Source organism: Macaca fascicularis, chromosome 3 (assembly GCF_037993035.2).
Source record: "Macaca fascicularis isolate 582-1 chromosome 3, T2T-MFA8v1.1".
Classification (NCBI taxonomy): domain Eukaryota; kingdom Metazoa; phylum Chordata; class Mammalia; order Primates; family Cercopithecidae; genus Macaca; species Macaca fascicularis.
In genome coordinates, this window is record NC_088377.1 from 141,840,103 (window position 1) to 141,857,526 (window position 17,424).

General features: G+C 34.1%; 1 long non-coding RNA gene across 1 annotated transcript in view; it reads right to left on the reverse strand.

Annotated features, from left to right (window-relative positions):
• Window positions 1–13,152, reverse strand: part of LOC123572319 (uncharacterized) — a 40,841-nt gene extending 27,689 nt beyond the window's left edge. The window contains exon 1 of the long non-coding RNA XR_010585790.2: window positions 13,025–13,152. This is a non-coding gene — a long non-coding RNA (uncharacterized lncRNA). The remainder of the gene's footprint in view (window positions 1–13,024) is intronic.
• Between the last annotated feature and the right edge of the window lie 4,272 nt (window positions 13,153–17,424).

A 17,424-nucleotide genomic window follows, 5' to 3' on the forward strand; every position in this document is an offset into this window, starting at 1 on the left:
CATACGTGTGCCTGTGTCTTTATAGCAGCATGATTTATAATCCTTTGAGTATATACCCAGAAATGGGATGGCTGGGTCAAATGGTATTTCTAGTTCTAGAACCTTGAGGAATCACCACACGTTCTTCCACAATGGTTGAACTAATTAACAGTCCCACCAACAGTGTAAAAGTGTTCCTATTTCTCCACATCCTCTCCAACATCTGTTGTTTCCTGACTTTTTAATGATCGCCATTCTAACTGGTGTGAGATGGTATCTCATTGTGGTTTTGATTTGCATTTCTCTGATGACCAGTGATGATGAACATTTTTCTCATGTGTCTGTTGGCTGCACTTTGAGAAGTGTCTGTTCATATACTTTGCCCACTTTTGGATGTGGTTTTTTGTTTTTTTCTTGTAAATTTGTTTAAGTTCTTTGTAGATTCTGGATATTAGCCCTTTGTCAGATGGGTAGATTGCAAAAATTTTCTCCCATTCTGTAGGTTGCCTGTTCACTCTGATGGTAGTTTCTTTTGCCATGCAGAAGCTCTTTAGCCACTTTTATTATTGTGGGCTGAGTAAATGTTTTCAACCCAATAATGTCAGGGTTGGCCATATGTAAACTCCTGAAATAAAAAAAGCCAAACCAAAAATATTAAATCTGGAAAAAGTGTTGTTCAAAGCAGAATGAGAAATAATTTCCCAGACAAACAAATGCTGAAGAAGTTCATCACCATTAGATATGCCTTATAAGAACTGATAAGAGATTCCTTCAAGTTAAAACGTAAGGACACTAGACAGCAATAAAAAAGTACACAAAAATGGAAAGTTTTCTTGTAGAGGTAAATATATACATGGTACAGAATCATGTAATACTGTAAGGGTGGCAGGTAAATCAGTTTTAATTCAGGTGTAGAATTTAAAAATGAAGGCATGAAAAATATAATTATAAAATTATGCTAATGAATACAAAATATAAAACGATATAACTGTGACTTTGATAACATGAAGTGTGGGAGGGAGACTTAAAGGAGTAGAATTTTGGTATGCAGTTAAACTTAAGTTGTTATCAGTTTAAAACAGATTGTTATGACTATAAGGTGTTTTATGTACGCCCCATAGTACCATGAATAAAATACCCATAAAAGATGCACACCAAAAATAAAAAAGCCTGACAAAGTAATCAAAGCCTGTCTCTACAGAAAAATCAATAAGACACAAAAAACGGCAGTAAAACAAATTGAGAAAATAACTATAAGACACACAGAAAACAAAGGATGGCAATAATAAGTTCATCCCTATCAGTAATTATTTTAAATGTAAATACCACACTCAAAAGATTAAGAATGATTGAAGGGTTAAAAGCAATATCCAGCTATGTGCTGTCTACAAGAGATTACTTTATTTATTTGTTTTTTTTCTTTTAGAGACAGGGTCTCCCTGTGTTGCCCAGGCTCTTCTCCAACCACTGGGCTCAAGCAGTGCTCCTGCCTTGGCCTCCCAAATTGAGAATCACTTTAGATATAAGAACACATGTAGGCAGTCTGGGCGCAGTGGCTCATGCCTGTAATTCCAACACTTTTGGAGGCTGAGGCAGGTGAATCACTTGAGGTCAGGAGTTTGAGACCAGCCTGGTCAACATGGTGAAATCCTGTCTCTACTAAAAATACAAAAATTAGTTGGGTGTGGTGGCACGTGCCTATAATCCTAGCTACTAGTGAGGCTGTGGCAGGAGAATTGCTGGAACCCGGGAGGTGGAGGTTGCAGTGAGCTGAGATCATGCCATTGCACTCCCGCCTGGGTGACAAGAGCAAGACTCTGGGGAAAAAAAAAAAAAAAAAAAAAAAGGCAGAAAGTAAAAGTATGGTAAAAAGTACTCCATGCAAATGGTAACTATCTATTCAACATGGTACTGGAAGTCCTAGCCTGAGTAATCAGGTAAGAAAAAGAAATAAAAGTCATCCAAGTACAGAAGGAAAAAGTAAAATTATCCCTGTTGATAGATGACATGTCTAATATATAGAAAACCGTAAGAATTCCACAAAAATACTGTTAGAACTAATAACCTACTTCAACAAATTTCCAGGATACAGTATTAACACTCCAAAGTCAGTAATGTCTTACATTAACAGTGAAAAATATTAAAAGTAAATAAAAGAAAACAATATCACTGACTATAGCATTAAAAAATAAAATACTTAGGAATAAACTTAATCAAGGAGGCAGAAGATTTGTGCACCGAAAAGTACAAAACATAGATGAAATAATTAAAGGTACAAATAAATAGAAAGACATTTGTGTTCGTGGATTAGAAAACTTAATATTCTCAAAATGCCCATACTTATAACTTCAATGCAATCCCTATCAAAATCCTAATAGCATTTTTTTTCCAGAAATAGAAAAAATACTAACTTCATGTACAACAGTAATGAAAACATTGTGGGAGTGGCAAAATCCAGGTATGCAGACAAGTGGAATAGGAAAGAGAGCCCAGAAATAAACTCTCACTTAACATGGTCAAATAATCTTTCACAAAGGTGCCAAGGCTACACAATGGGAGAAAGGACAAACTCTTCAACAAATGGTGTTGGGGAAACTGGATATCCACATGCAAAGGATAAAGATGTCCCACTTTACTAATGTTCAACAAGCATAGGAAAAGATGCACAATGACACTAATAATGGGGGAAACGCAAATCAAAACCATAATGAGATGGGATCTCACACTCATTAGGATGGCAACTGTCTGAAAAACAACATAACAAGCATTGGTGAGAATGCGGAGAAACTGGAACCTTTGTGCACTGTTGGTAAGAATGTAAACTAGTGTAGTGGCTATAGAAAATAGTATGGAGTTTCCTCAAAAAATTTAAAATATAACTACCATATGATTTAGTAGTCCTACTTCTGAGTATTTAATCAAAAAATTGAAACAGGGTCTCAAAGAGATATTGAACATCCATATTTATTGCAGCTTTATACGCAATAGTCAATACGTGGAAGCAACCTAAATATTACGGTTAAAGACAATGTGATATATACGTAAAATGGAATACTATCTGGCATAGAAAAGAAGGAAATCCTGTCATAAGCTACAATATGGCTAAATATTAGGAACATTATGCTGAGAGAAATAAGCCATTTATAAAAAGACAAATATGCATGATTCTACCTACATGAAGTATGTAAAGTAGTCAAATTCTTAGAAAGAGAAACAAAGTGAATGCAAAGTTTCAGTTTGGCAAGTTGAAAAAGTTCTACAGATCTGTTGTGCAACAATATGCATAAAGCTAGCTTTATTGCACTGTACACTTAAAAATGATTAATATGGCAAATGATATGTTCTTTGACTAAGATTTTTTAAAAAAATTAGAGTAATAGTATATGCATCTTCATAGGTATGAAATAAAGCAATTTATGGTTTGAAAGAAGGTAAGATGTCTGTGTCTCACTCAGTATCCTGTACAGGCTCCCAAGCCAACACACATTAGTTCCCAAGGGACCCCTGCTCAGAACCTGAACTTTAGAAAGCCTAAGGTGTCACAAACAGACACACTCAAAAAATTTATTATGGAACACACGAGTGCTCTCTCACTGCAGTTCTGGCACTCAGCATAGACAGGACAATCTTGTAATCTTACAAACTCACTCTCATGACGAACACTATTCAAGTATGTCCAAGATAAATGTTTCTCCACATATTTTGACCCCAGCTCCTCAAAACAAAAAGTGTCCCAATCAAAATGTCATGGAGGTTTGTGAGAGTGGAAATGAAAAACACAAAATAAATATAAAATCCTTTCTCTCAGAAGGCATAAATGCAATAGATTCTCAAACAGTTAAATATGATTTCCAAGTGAATTTAGCTGACCATTGACTTGCTTTTCTTTGTGTTTGATTTTAATATGCAAACATGATATGTGGGTAGCAGCCAGTGGCACACTACAACTGATGTACATGGAGGATGAGAAATACTTTACAATATTAACACAATTCGTATTATTCCTAAATATGCATATATGTACATCTTAGATAACTACAAGAAGCAGGATACTTATTTTTCACAATTACAGTCAGATGAATATTGAATGCTAGAATTGTGAATATTTTATTTTTAAACATTTTTAAAATCTAAGTAAAATTTAAAAATAAATGTTTCAGCATTATTTAATTATTGATCTTATTATATTAAGTATTTGCCTATTAGTTTTAATAAATCCTGTTGAAGATTTCAGAACTGTAACTTTTGAAAATATAATGAAAATATTTGTATTGAATTTTATATTATTTTACTACTTAATAAAATATTTTCAAATTTTGTATGCTTGGAATATAATTACAGTTTAAGCACAAATATGTGACGAGCAAATGAATAAATAAGGTAGTGTTGGCAATATGAATTTCCAACAAAGTAGACCTCAAGAAAACAGGGGCATTTTATATTGATAAAAAATTTACTGTTACAAATGTATGAACTGTGGATCTTCATATACACAATAACGGTATCAAATGCAGAAATAAAAAGTTTAGAAATACAAAGAAAAATGGATAGAAATTCTATTATTACAACATATTGTAACAAACCTTTTGGGTCAAATAGAGACAAAGAAAGCAAGAAGCAAGTAAATATATAGTAGTTTTAGTAGTATGAAGTAGCCTACTTAAGACATAAAGTTAACACTCTCATCTTTATAGTGACCATTTCTCATTTTCTACCATCTAAAAAAAAACTACTAATAATTCTGTCAAAACCTTGAAATGATTCTTATAATATTAATTTAAACACAATGCAATGAATCTAGAAACAAGTTTTTGAAGTTCTAACACAACAAAAGTCTAAAATATCCCACTCATTAAAGAAAAAAACTCTAGAACTATGTAACTATTCACTCAGAAGTAAAATTTAAATTATAATTTCAAATATTTATACTGTATATATCAGCAGACAAAATACTTGCAAATATGACTAACATTCATATTATGCAACATATTAATCATTCCAAATTAATATCCTTAAATTAATTAATAGGAGCTGAAAAAGGCATTAAAATTATGATCTTCAGTACTGCTTTCAGGATTTATAGTGGGATGGAAGGTGATATATCTTAAACCAACAGCCAGAATTCACTAAAGATGGATCTTTATTATTATTTTTATTACTATTGAAAATGCTCCCTCTCATCTTTATTATTTAGCATTATGTTTGGAGGATCTAGTTTAAGCATTATGGCATATAAAAACGAGGTGAGAAAACTAAGATAATTGTTTTGATGAACAGTGATGACTACCAGTTCCTAAAATACTGGATATGGAACTAAAGCAAGGACTAGGGGACAAGAAGTCATTTGATGCTATAAACATTATTTCCATGCTTCAGTCTTTTTTTTTTTTTTTAATAAAAATACCCAGAAGTCATCATTATTACTTAACATCATTCTGAAAGTTCTGGACAATGTAATACTTTGTAAAATAGAAATAATGGAGGAGAATAATAATATCACTGTTGGCAAATTATATAATTATATACTTAGAAATCATTGGAAAAATCAGATTTATTAAAAATTAAGCAAAATTGCTGTTTTTAAAAATACCAAAAAAAGGATTTTGTTTATACCAGTTTATATTATTTTATAACTAAAATAATCATTTCAAAAAGAAAATAAATCGAAGTAATAAACAAAGCATTAGAAATAATTCTGTTTTGTTTTGGTTTTTTTGAGTCGGAGTCTCGCTCTGTCGCCCAGGCAGGAGTGTAGTGGCATGATCTCGGCTCACTGCAAGCTCAGCCTCCCAGGTTCAGGCCATTCTCCTGCCTCAGCCTCCCAAGTAGCTGGGACCACTGGCATTGCCACCACGTCTGGCTAATTTTTTGTATTTTTAGTAGAGACGAGGTTTCACCATGTTAGCCAGGATGGTCTTGATCTCCTGACCTCGTGATCCGTCCGCCTCGGCCTCCCAAAGTTCTGGAAGAAATGACTGCATCCAATTTTTAAAATTTATCCTTTGGAAACTTTGAATACCTAAAATGTCTTGTCTTCTCAAAGTACACCGTGTGTCTAACCAAAATCTCAATCAAAATATGTGTATGTGTATGTGACGATAATGTATAAATTCTAAATATTCTCAGGAACAAAAACTGGCCTATAATAGGTAAGAAATTATCTAATATTTGAATATTAAGGCAAAATATTATTTACCACATATCACATAGTATTACAAAATTACAATAAAAATAATTGATAGTGTTATCACAAATGACACATTATAATTCAATGTCGAATAGATAAAAATAACAAAGGTTGTTAAGAAAAAGTGACCATTTAGAAACACACAATTAGAGTATCTAGTCACTTCAATCACTCAACTAAATTTCAAAATTAACTGTTGAAAATTAAAAGGTAAAGGTGATGATGTTGGGCTCTATTTAATTGCTCCCTAGATAGGAAATAGTAAATGTTTTTAGTACTCATGAAAAGAAATGCTGGCAAATTTGATTATATAATATTTAAAAGATTCTTGCTATTCAAGTATCAAAACGAAATTAAATTTAGAAGCTTGCAATAGAGATGAAAGAAATATTACATACCTTGTTATATAAAAATTCTTACACATTATTATAAAAATAGTACTCAGTATGAGAAGATGAGCAGGTCATTCAAAATGGAACATACAAAGGGTAATGTACATTTGGTTAAAAAAAGAAAAAAGAAACATTTTCACCAATACACAGGAATGCAAATTTAAAGCAATAACATAATATATATTTTTTTCACTTAGGACATTTTTATGTAATATCAGAACTAATACTCAGTGCTATTGAAGATATAATAAAATAAGCTGAGGAAACAGGCCCAAACTCCCTTAAAAGCAATTTGTCAAAATATATTGTGCTTGAAAATGCTTCTCACTTTTATTTAGAAATTCCTTTTCAAAATGTCTGTCCTCAGTAAATAATTAATGTTGTCACAGACTTTTTATGAAACAAAATTTTGGAAGCAACCCAGACGTCCAAAAATGTGAAATTATTTTACAAATTATAATGTATCAAGAGAATGAGGTATTATCTAATATTTAATGCCAGGCTCAATAAATGTTTCTTATAGTTCTGGAGTCAGAAGTCTAGCATCAAGGTGTTGGCAAGGCTGTGTTCCTTCCGCAGACATCAGAAGAATTTCTTGCTTTTTTAATTTCTGAAGAGCATCTGCATTGCTTGGCTCTTGGCCCCTTCCTTGAATTGTGTCATCCTCTGGTTTCCACTGGCACATTTTCTATTTCTCACTTTGATCATCCTACCTCCCTCTAATAAGAACTCTCTTATTACTTTGGGTCCACCTGGATAACACAGGCTAATAGGATGCCAACACACGATTCTTAATCACATTTGCAAGTTTCTTTTTACCATGTAAGGCAACATTCAAGAATTTGAGGATTAGGATGTGGACATCTTTGGGGAGCCATTGTTCAGCCAATCATTGTGAAACAAAGTATAAAATGAAGATAGCATGTGCTATGGTCTGAATGTATCCACCCCAAATTTGTATGTGGAAACCTAATCACCAATGTGATGGTATTAAGAAATAAGACCCTTGGGACATGATTAGGTCATAAGAGCTGAGCCCCAGTGAATGGAATTAACCTCCTTGATAAAACGAAGCCCCAGAGATCAGGCCTGCCCCTTTGGCCATTTAAGGTTACAATGAGAAGGTATCCATGAGGATACCAGCCATTTCCAGACACTATATCTGCCTGCACCTTGATTTCGTGCTTTCTAACTCCAGAAATGTGAGAAGTAAATTTCTGTTGTTTACAAGCCACACAGTTTATGGTATTTTCTTATAGCAGCCAGAATGGAATAAGACAACATATAATCCTACTTCTCTAAATTATGGAATTATATTGTGATATTCCTCTCTTTACAATGTTTTTCAATGAGAATGTAATACTATCATAATCAACATTGTTCAATGTCAGGCAGAATCTTTTTCAATTCTAATCTGCTTGTAATGTCTTAACGGCAGTTGTAAAAGCACATACAAAAAGGACTTCTTTTTCCAATATTACTCCATACTACATTTCAAACTTTACTTTTCAGATATAACTAAGTAACTAAGTCTGAATACACAAACTTTAAAAAATGAAGACCCCTCCCACACACACTTCTTGGAATACTATATATATTTGATCTTACCACATATAACAAGTCTACTGTATATGATTTTCTTGCTCAAAATGAATATCTTTAACACTTGTATTAAAGACAAATAAGTGTCCTTTGTTTACATACACAAAAATAAAAATAAATAAAGTACATATTCTATCTTAATTATTGAAGTATTATCAGTTGTTTTGCATTTTTTTGTAAATGCAAACTTATAGTGCTATAAGCTCATAGAAATTTTCAGATTCTATTCATCATTTTCCCATGTAATTTAATACTACCATTAATTTAAAACTGGGGTAGGGTAGTTTTACCACCAATTTAAATTTTTTTTGTTAAAGTAATTATAAAAGAACATAATAGAAAAGTTCTCATAATAAAATTTGCGATTTTTTTTTTCTTTTAGCAACAATGTTGAAATGATTATCGCTAGCCCCCTTTTCCCCTTGGTTTCTTTTGCAGAATTTTTTCAGTCAGTCACAGATTCTAATTTTGGTGTTAACCTTAAATACCCCTGTTCTTTATTCTATATTGCCAGTTGAATGCCATTCCACGGAAGCCTGTAGAAATGTCTTTATGATTTTATGCTAAAGTTGTTTAAATGATTTTACTCAGAAACTAGCATTCAACAGCAATGCTGGAAATTCCAATTATTTATTAAACACAAAGATGAAAATCCACTAATATTTTACAGCTTTTGATAATTTCTCAGAGTATGCTTTCTGAATTTGCTCACATCAATTGTAATAATCTCTTTATTGTTGGCTGAAGCAGTGGTGTGCCTCTGCTCTCTGCCTCTGGATATTTCTATTTCATTTGATAACTGCCAGGCCATCCTGCTGTGGAATTTATGAATCTCTTGAGTGAAAGTAATAGAAAATGTAATGGCACTCATTTGTGTATTACTTTAATTATGTAACTCATGGAGTATCCTTGTTCACAGTTTAACCTTTTCTTTAACCAGTAGTAAATCTTCCACTTCTGCATTTCATTTGGCCCTGTTTTGATTTAGTTTTCTCACTGCCTATTTAAGAACCAAACAATCAGAAATTTCATGCTGATTTTTATTCTAATTCAAGTTAAGCTGGTGATGTTAGCTATCATAACTGTGTGGTTTGGCCTTGCTTTGAGAACATTTAAGTGATTTTCCTCAATAGCGTATGCTACTTTTGTTTGATAACATGGGGCTTTGACACAGGAGTCCTTGGGTAACTCCAAAAGGTCAATTAAAAATAGTATTTTAATCAATTTCTACAACAAAGAATTCACCCCTGGATCTTATGGTGAGCTGCTTGAATTCTTTTCACCTTATGAGTCTATTGAAAATGTATTTTATTCCATATGCACTATTTCTAAGCTATTGTTCTTGAAAACTTTCCATCCTTTGCCATCTTTGATCTGTAAAGAAACAGATCGGACATTTTAAAATCTTTTGACCCAAGTCAGCAAGTTTGCCAATTAAATCACTCATTAACTTGAATTTATATTCCAAGCAAATCCTTTAGACTTATTTAAAGTACTCAATTTGAGGTAAAAAAATATTTGCATGTTTTGTAAAAGGACTTACTATGTTATGCTGGTTTTCCTACAGGTACTAAATTTCATTATCAAATTTTAATGAGCTTCCGAATGTGATTTCCCAAGATTTCCGATGGATGTGTTGAACACCTCTTGTCCCTTGACTTGTCTTTCTGTTAGCTCTGCTGGCTTTGACTACTCCTCCAGTCATGCATTCAAGCTCATGGAATTGCGTCTAATCTTAGCCATGACACTCCATGAGCTTCTAGACCATAAAAATTTTATGTGAAAGCCTTGTCAACACTCAGTCACCATCAAATCCTTCACTCAATCTCTGGTCTTGAAAAAACCCTCCTTTATCCTTGAAAGTATAGAGCCTCCCATAACATATTTGCAAATTATAAATAAATGCAAATTCATAAATAACTTTTACCTTTTTTTATAATGTAAACAAGTTTAATTCTTCTGGATTTCATGTAAAGTTTCTACTTATAATTAAAAATCAGCTTCACAAATTTTATTGGTTTCTTCACTTTAAAAATATTCTACTAAGTAATAGAGATAGTAAATTAAATCTGCTTTCAATTTTAAAACACTCATCTGTCAAATATTCAAAGTTTAAAACGTTATAAATATATTGACTATAACATGTAAAACAAAATAATTTCATTTACATTTTGAATTCAAATTCAGTGATAAAGAATGATATATAAATATATATTACTGTTTATTCAGTAGATATAAGAATGGACAAAGACATTTACCTGTGTATTGTTTACTATAAAAAAGTTGTTTGCCTTTCTCAGTCCACAGCAATTGCATCTAACCTTTCTGAATACATGAATGAACTCATGAATAGACTAACTTATCAGGCAATTGTTTATTTATTCATAAAATATACAAACCCTAGATTGGCTGATATTTCAAGGTAAAGCATTTATTATTTTCATGGTTTTTATCTGCAGCAACAAATAGATAACTACTCAGTAGCCTTGTTAGTCTTTTAATTGTATTTTAAAAAATCACATAAAAGAACATTAGGTAGAAAAATATTGTCCTTTACTTTGAAATTTAATAACTCATCCTAAATTTTTTTAAACTACTATGTCTTTTTTACATCTTTTTAACCAAATATGACATTGAAAAAAATAATAAATAATATTGGACAGAAATGTCTTGTATATTTGTGCCATTGACTTATATTAAATATTAGTCCACTAAAATGTGATTTATGTTAAAGGTATGTTTTTCCTTCTAATGTAGGATAATAATAAAACCTTGAAAATATTTTGCATCATTATTTAATAGTGTATTAGTTCATTTTCATGCAACTGATAAAGACATATCTGAAACTGAGAACAAATGAGGTTTAATTGGACTTACAGTTCCACATGACTGGGGAGGCCTCAGATCATGGTGGGAGGTGAAAGGTACATCTTACATGGCAGCGGGAAGAGAAAAATGAGGAAGAAGTAAAAGCGGAAACCCCTGATAAACCCATCAGATCTTGTGAGACTTATTCACTATCATGAAAATAACATGGGAAAGACTGGCCCCATGTGATTCAATTACTTTCCCCTGGGTCCCTCCCACAACATATGGGAAAACTGGGAGATACAATTCAATTTGAGATTCGTGTGGGGGCACAGTCAAACCATATCATTCTATCCTTCGCCCCTCCAAATCTAATGTCCTCACATTTCAAAACCAACCATGCCATCTCAACAGTCCCCAAAAGTCATAATTAATTTCAGCATTAACCCAAAAGTCCACAGTCCAAAGTCTCATCTGAAACAAGCCAAATCCCTTCTGCCTATGAGCCTGTAAAATCAAAACCAAGTTAGTTACTTCCTAGATACAATGGGAGTACAGATATTGGGTAAATACAGCCATTCCAAATGGGAGAAATTGGCCAAAACAAAGGGGTAACAGGGTCCATGAAAATCTGAAATCCAGCGGTGCAGTAAATTTTAAAGCTCCAAGATGATCTCCTTTGACTCCAGGACTCACATCCAGATCACGCTCATGTAAAAGGTGAATTCCCATGGTCTTGGGCAGCTCTGCTCCTGTGGCTTTGCAGGATACAGCCTCCCTCCTGGCTCCTTTCATGGGCTGGCATTGAATGTCTGTGGCTTTTCCAGGCACACAGTGCAAATTGTCAGTGGATCTACCATTCGGTGGTCTGAAGGATGGAGGCCCTCTTCTCACAGCTCTTCTCATATGCAATTATGCTCAATTTGCATAATTATATTTACATAATTAAAACTAATTACTAGGCAGTGCCCCAGTAGGGACTCTTTGTGGGGGCTTTGAATCCACATTTCTTTTCTGCAAAGCCCTAGTGAAAGTTCTCCATGAGGGCCCTACGCCTGCAGCAAACTTCTGCCTGGGCATCCAGGAATTTCCACGCATATTCTGAAATCTAGGTGGAGGTTCACAAACCTCAGTTCATGATTTCTGTGCACTTAAAGGTTCAATACCATGTGAAACCTGCCAAGGCTTGAGGCTTCCACTCTCTAATGTCACAGCCTGAGCTCTATGTTGGCCCTTTCCAGCCTTGGCTGCAGCGGCTGGGACACAGGGCACCAAGTCCCTAGGCAGCCCAAAGCACAGGGACACTGGGCCTGGCCCACGAACCACGTTTTCCTCTTGGGTCTCTGGGACTGTAATGGGACGGGCTGCAGTGAAAGTTTCTGACACAGCCTGGACACATTTTTCCCATGGCCTTGGGAATTAACATTACGATCCTTTCTTTTTATACTAATTTCTACAGCCGGCTTGAATGTCTCCTCAAAAAATGGGGTTTTCTTTTCTACTGCATTGTCAGGCTGAAAATTTATTGAACTTTTATGTTCTGTTTCCCTTCTAAGATGGAGTGGTTTTAACAGCAGCTGCGTCACCTTTTGAATGCTTTGCTAATTGTAAATTTCTTCTGCCAAATACCCTAAATCATCTCTCTCTAGTTCAAAGTTCCACAAATCTCTAGGGTGGGGCAAAATGCCTCCAATCTCTTTGCTAAAACATAAGAATAGTCTCCTTTGCTCCAGTTCCCAACAAGTTCCTCAACTACATCTGAGACCACCTCAACCTGGACCTTATTGTTCATATCATTATCAGCATTTTTTGTCAAAGCTATTCAACAAGTCTCTAGGAGGTTCCAAACTTTCCCACATTTTTCTTTCTTCTTCTAAGTCCTCCAAACTGTTCCAAACTCTGCATGTCACCCAGTTCCACAGTTGCTTCCACATTTTCAGGTATCTTTTCAGCAACACCCTGATCCTGGTACCAATTTACTATATTAGTTTGCTTTCCCATTGTTGACAAAGACATACCCAAAACAGAGAACAAAAAGAAGTTTAATTGGACTTACAGTTCCACAAGACTGCGGAGGTCTCAGAATCACGGCAGGAGGTGAAAGACACTTTTTACATGGTGGTAGCAAGAGAAAAATGAGGAAAAGGAAAAGCAGAAATCAATGATAAATCCACCAGATCTTGTGAGTCGTATTCACTATTAGGAGAATAGCACAGGAAAAACCAACTTCCATGATTCAACTACCTCCCACTGGGTCCCTCCCACAACATGTAGGAATTCTGGGAGATACAATTCAAGTTGAGACTTGGTGGGGACACAGACAAATCATATCAAATAGATTCATTTATTTTAGAGTAGACGGCTCAAGCTAGTTCTAGAATCAAGCAAGAAATATATTTTTAAATGGAAAACATTTGATATCACAATGCTAGATCAATTTGCATAATTATATTTACATCATTAAAACTACTAGGTTTTTAAACCTGCATCTCCATTTTAAATGCTATATTTAATATAAAAAGAACTTCTTCCAAATATATGAAACTTGATTCAAATAACCATATTCTTCCTTATAAAATCCAAATGTGTATGAAGGAAGCAGCAGATGACGTGATTCAGATCATCAGATAGCATGGCATGAAGAAGGGAGAAGGCAGTTCATAGCATCAGAGATGCTTTCATGGCAAGGAATAGATACATGTAAATAGTCAATAAAGACGTTCAGGGAGATCCAAACTACAGCATACTAGACCATATGCAAGTACAGAAGAAGAGTTAAAGGTTAGTTTAGAGCACTGTTTAGAATTCTTTTGGACTATGCTGAAGTTCCCAGTTCCTAAAATATTGAATATGAAGCAAGGAGAGACATAGGCACTCAGAGAGTCATTAAATCTGTTGATTAAAAAAATGCATTATTATATGTATTGAAGTCAAGAATAAACTGATGATAACTTCAGATGTCATTATGTTAAATGGTTCTAAAGTATATGTAGTGAAACTGAGTAAAGAAACATGCAATGAGAGTACTGTAGTAAGTCATTTTCCAATTCTACAAACAGTAATCAGTGAGAAAATATAAGGAGGAAGCAATTACATTTACGCTAGCAACAACAAAAAACTAAAGTACATAGGAATGAATTTAAGAAATTTACAGGCCGGGTGCGGTGGCTCAAGCCTGTAATCCCAGCACTTTGGGAGGCCGAGACGGGCGGATCACGAGGTCAGGAGATGGAGACCATCCTGGCTAACACGGTGAAACCCCGTCTCTACTAAAAAATACAAAAAACTAGCCGGGCGAGGTGGCGGGTGCCTGTAGTCCCAGCTACTCGGGAGGCTGAGGCAGGAGAATGGCGTAAACCCGGGAGGCGGAGCTTGCAGTGAGCTGAGATCCGGCCACTGCACTCCAGCCTGGGCGACAGAGCGAGACTCCGTCTCAAAAAAAAAAAAAAAAAAAGAAATTTACAGAATTTTGATAAAGAAAACATTTAAACGTCACTGAAGAACATAAAAGAAGACCTGAATGAACGAGACGTTCATTCTTCTTAAATTGAAAAAGGCAGTTATACAACTGCTGAATCACATCCAACTTATGTGATTCCAATGGGGGATAAGGAGGTTTTAGAGAAAATTGACAAATTTTATTCTAAGTATTCTAAAAACTATAGAAAACTCAACATGTGAGGGTAAAATTCTAAAATGCAGGGGCGGGTGTGGTGGTTCATACCTGTATTCCCAGCACTTTGGGAGGCTGAGGTGGGCAGATTGCCTGAGCTCAGGAGTTTGAGATCAGCCTGGGCAACAGGGCAAAAGTCAATTTTTACCAAAGAGACACACACACAAAATTAGCTGGGCTTGGTGGTGTGCACATGTAGTACCCAGCTACTTGGGAGCTGATGTGGGAGGATCTCTTGAGCCTGGGAGGTCAAGGCTGCAGTGAGCTTAGGTTGTGCCACTGCACTCCAGCCTAGGTGACAGAGGGAGACCTTGTTTTAAAAAAATACAGTACTGATGATTTGCACTGGCAGATTGTACATTGCAATGCTAAAATAAATACCTGGTCCTGTATAAATTTTGTCTGATCAACAGAACAGAGTTTGTTCAATAATCAATGTAACGTTTAGAATCTGTGATATAAAATCTTTATATCTAGCATACATAGGTATACCTGTATACCTATCTCTTTATTTATATACAACTAAACAATATGAGCTAATATGAGCTAATTGTGACTAGTATGAGTTCTCAGACCAAAAATTCCAAATAGCAGTCATAAGGAAACTCAGTGATCTCCAAGATAACACAGAAAAGTAATTCAGAAATTTATCAGAGAAATTTAACAAAGAGATTGAAATAATTTTAACAGAAATCTTAGAACTGAGAAATACATTTCCTGAATAAATGAGTTCATCAGAGGCTCTCAACAGCAGAATGGATAGAGAAATGGAAAGAATCAGTGAGCTCTAAGACAGCTTTTGAAAATTACATGGTCAGAGGAGTAAAAAAATGAAATAAAATGAAGATCACCTAAAAGATATAGGAAATTATCTTAAAAGACCAAGTCTAAGAATTATTGATGTTCAAGAGGGAGTTGATCAAGAACAAAGGATAGAAAGCTTATACAAAGAAACAGTAACAGAAAACTTCCCAAAACTTGAGGAAGATATAAATATGCAGGTATGGGAAGGTCAGAAAACATCCAACAGATTTGACCCAAATAAGACATAATTAAACTGCCAAAGGTCAAGGACAAAGAGAAGACCCTATAAGCTTCAAAAGAAAAAAAAAAAAAGCAAATAATATATAAAAGAGCTCCAATTTAACTGGCAGACTTCTCAGCAGAAACCATACAGGCCAGTGGGGTGAGAGACATTTTCAAAGTGCTGAAAGCAAAACAAAAACTGCCCTCCAAGAGAGCAACAAAGCTTGTGTCCAAAGTTTATGTCCAACAAAGCTATATTTCAAATACAAAAAAAAATGTATAAAATCTTTCCCAAACAAAAGCTGAGAGATTCACCAACACCAGATCTATCTCACAAAAAAATGCTAAAAAGAGTTCTCCTGTTTGAAAGAAAAAAAAAAAAAAAAACACACTCTAATGTGCAAAAAGAAAACATTTGAAGGTATAAAGCCTACTGGTAAAATTAAGTAGGTGGAGAAATCAAGAATGCTCTAATACTGTAATTGTGGTGTGCAATCCACTCATAATTTTAATATGAAACTTAAAAGACAAATCTATTGAAAACAATAATAGCTATGGCAACCTGTTAAGAGATGAGTAATATTAAAATATATAAATTGAGACATTAAAAAGTCTAAATGGAGGGTGATATAACTAAAGTTCAAAGGAAATTTTTAAGTTTTTTCTTTGTTAACTTCTATTTTTGTGTGTGTGAACTATGATAAGTTGTCATCTCCTTGAAATAACTTGTCATATCTATAAGATTCTTTTTGTAAGCCTCAAGGTAACCACAATGCAAAAAACCTGTAATAAATACTCTAAAAATAAAAAGCAAGAAATTAGAACATACTATTATAGAAAATAACCTAACCATAAAGGAAAAAATAAACAAAAAGGAAGAGAGGAGTTACTAAGCAATCAGACTATAAGCAACAAGATGGCATCAGCAAATCCTGAATAATAATGGGACAAAATTTTCCAATTCACAGAGTGACTGAATAGATGAATAAATAAAACTCAACTATATGCTACCTACAGGAAACCCACCTCACATAAAAAGATGCACATACACTAAAAGTGAATGGATGGAAAAAGATATTTCATGCAAATAGGAATTTAAGAGAAAGGAGGAGTAACTATACTTAGATAAAACAGATACATCAAAGACTATAAAAAGAGGCAAATAAGGAACATTACATAATGCCAAAGGGGTCACTTTAGCAACAGAATATGATAATTATAAATATCTACGCACCAAACATGAGGGGACCCAAGAATATAAAGCAAATATAATAGATCTAAAGAGAGAGAGAGAGACTGTAATATAATAACAGTAGAGAACTTCCACACTCAACTCTCTCTCAGTAATATGCATATCATCCAGACAGAAAATCACAAAGAAACATTGTAGTTAAACAGTACTCTAGAACTGCAGAAATTAAACAAATACACAGACATTAAATAACATGGTCCTGAATGACAATGAATAAATTGAAAAGGGAATTTTAAACATTTGAAACAAATGAAAATGGAAATACCACACACCAAAATCTATGAGATAAAGCCAAAGCAATACTAAGAGGAAAGTTTATACAATAAACACCTAAATTTAAAAACTGAAAGACTTCAAATAAAGAGCCTAATGATGCATAATGAAGAGCTACAGGAAGAGGAACAAAACTTCTAATCTAAAATTAGTAGAAGGAAAAAAAATAAAGATCAGAAGAGAAATAGATGAAATTGAGACAAAAAAAAAGCAGACAATGAAGTGAAAAGTT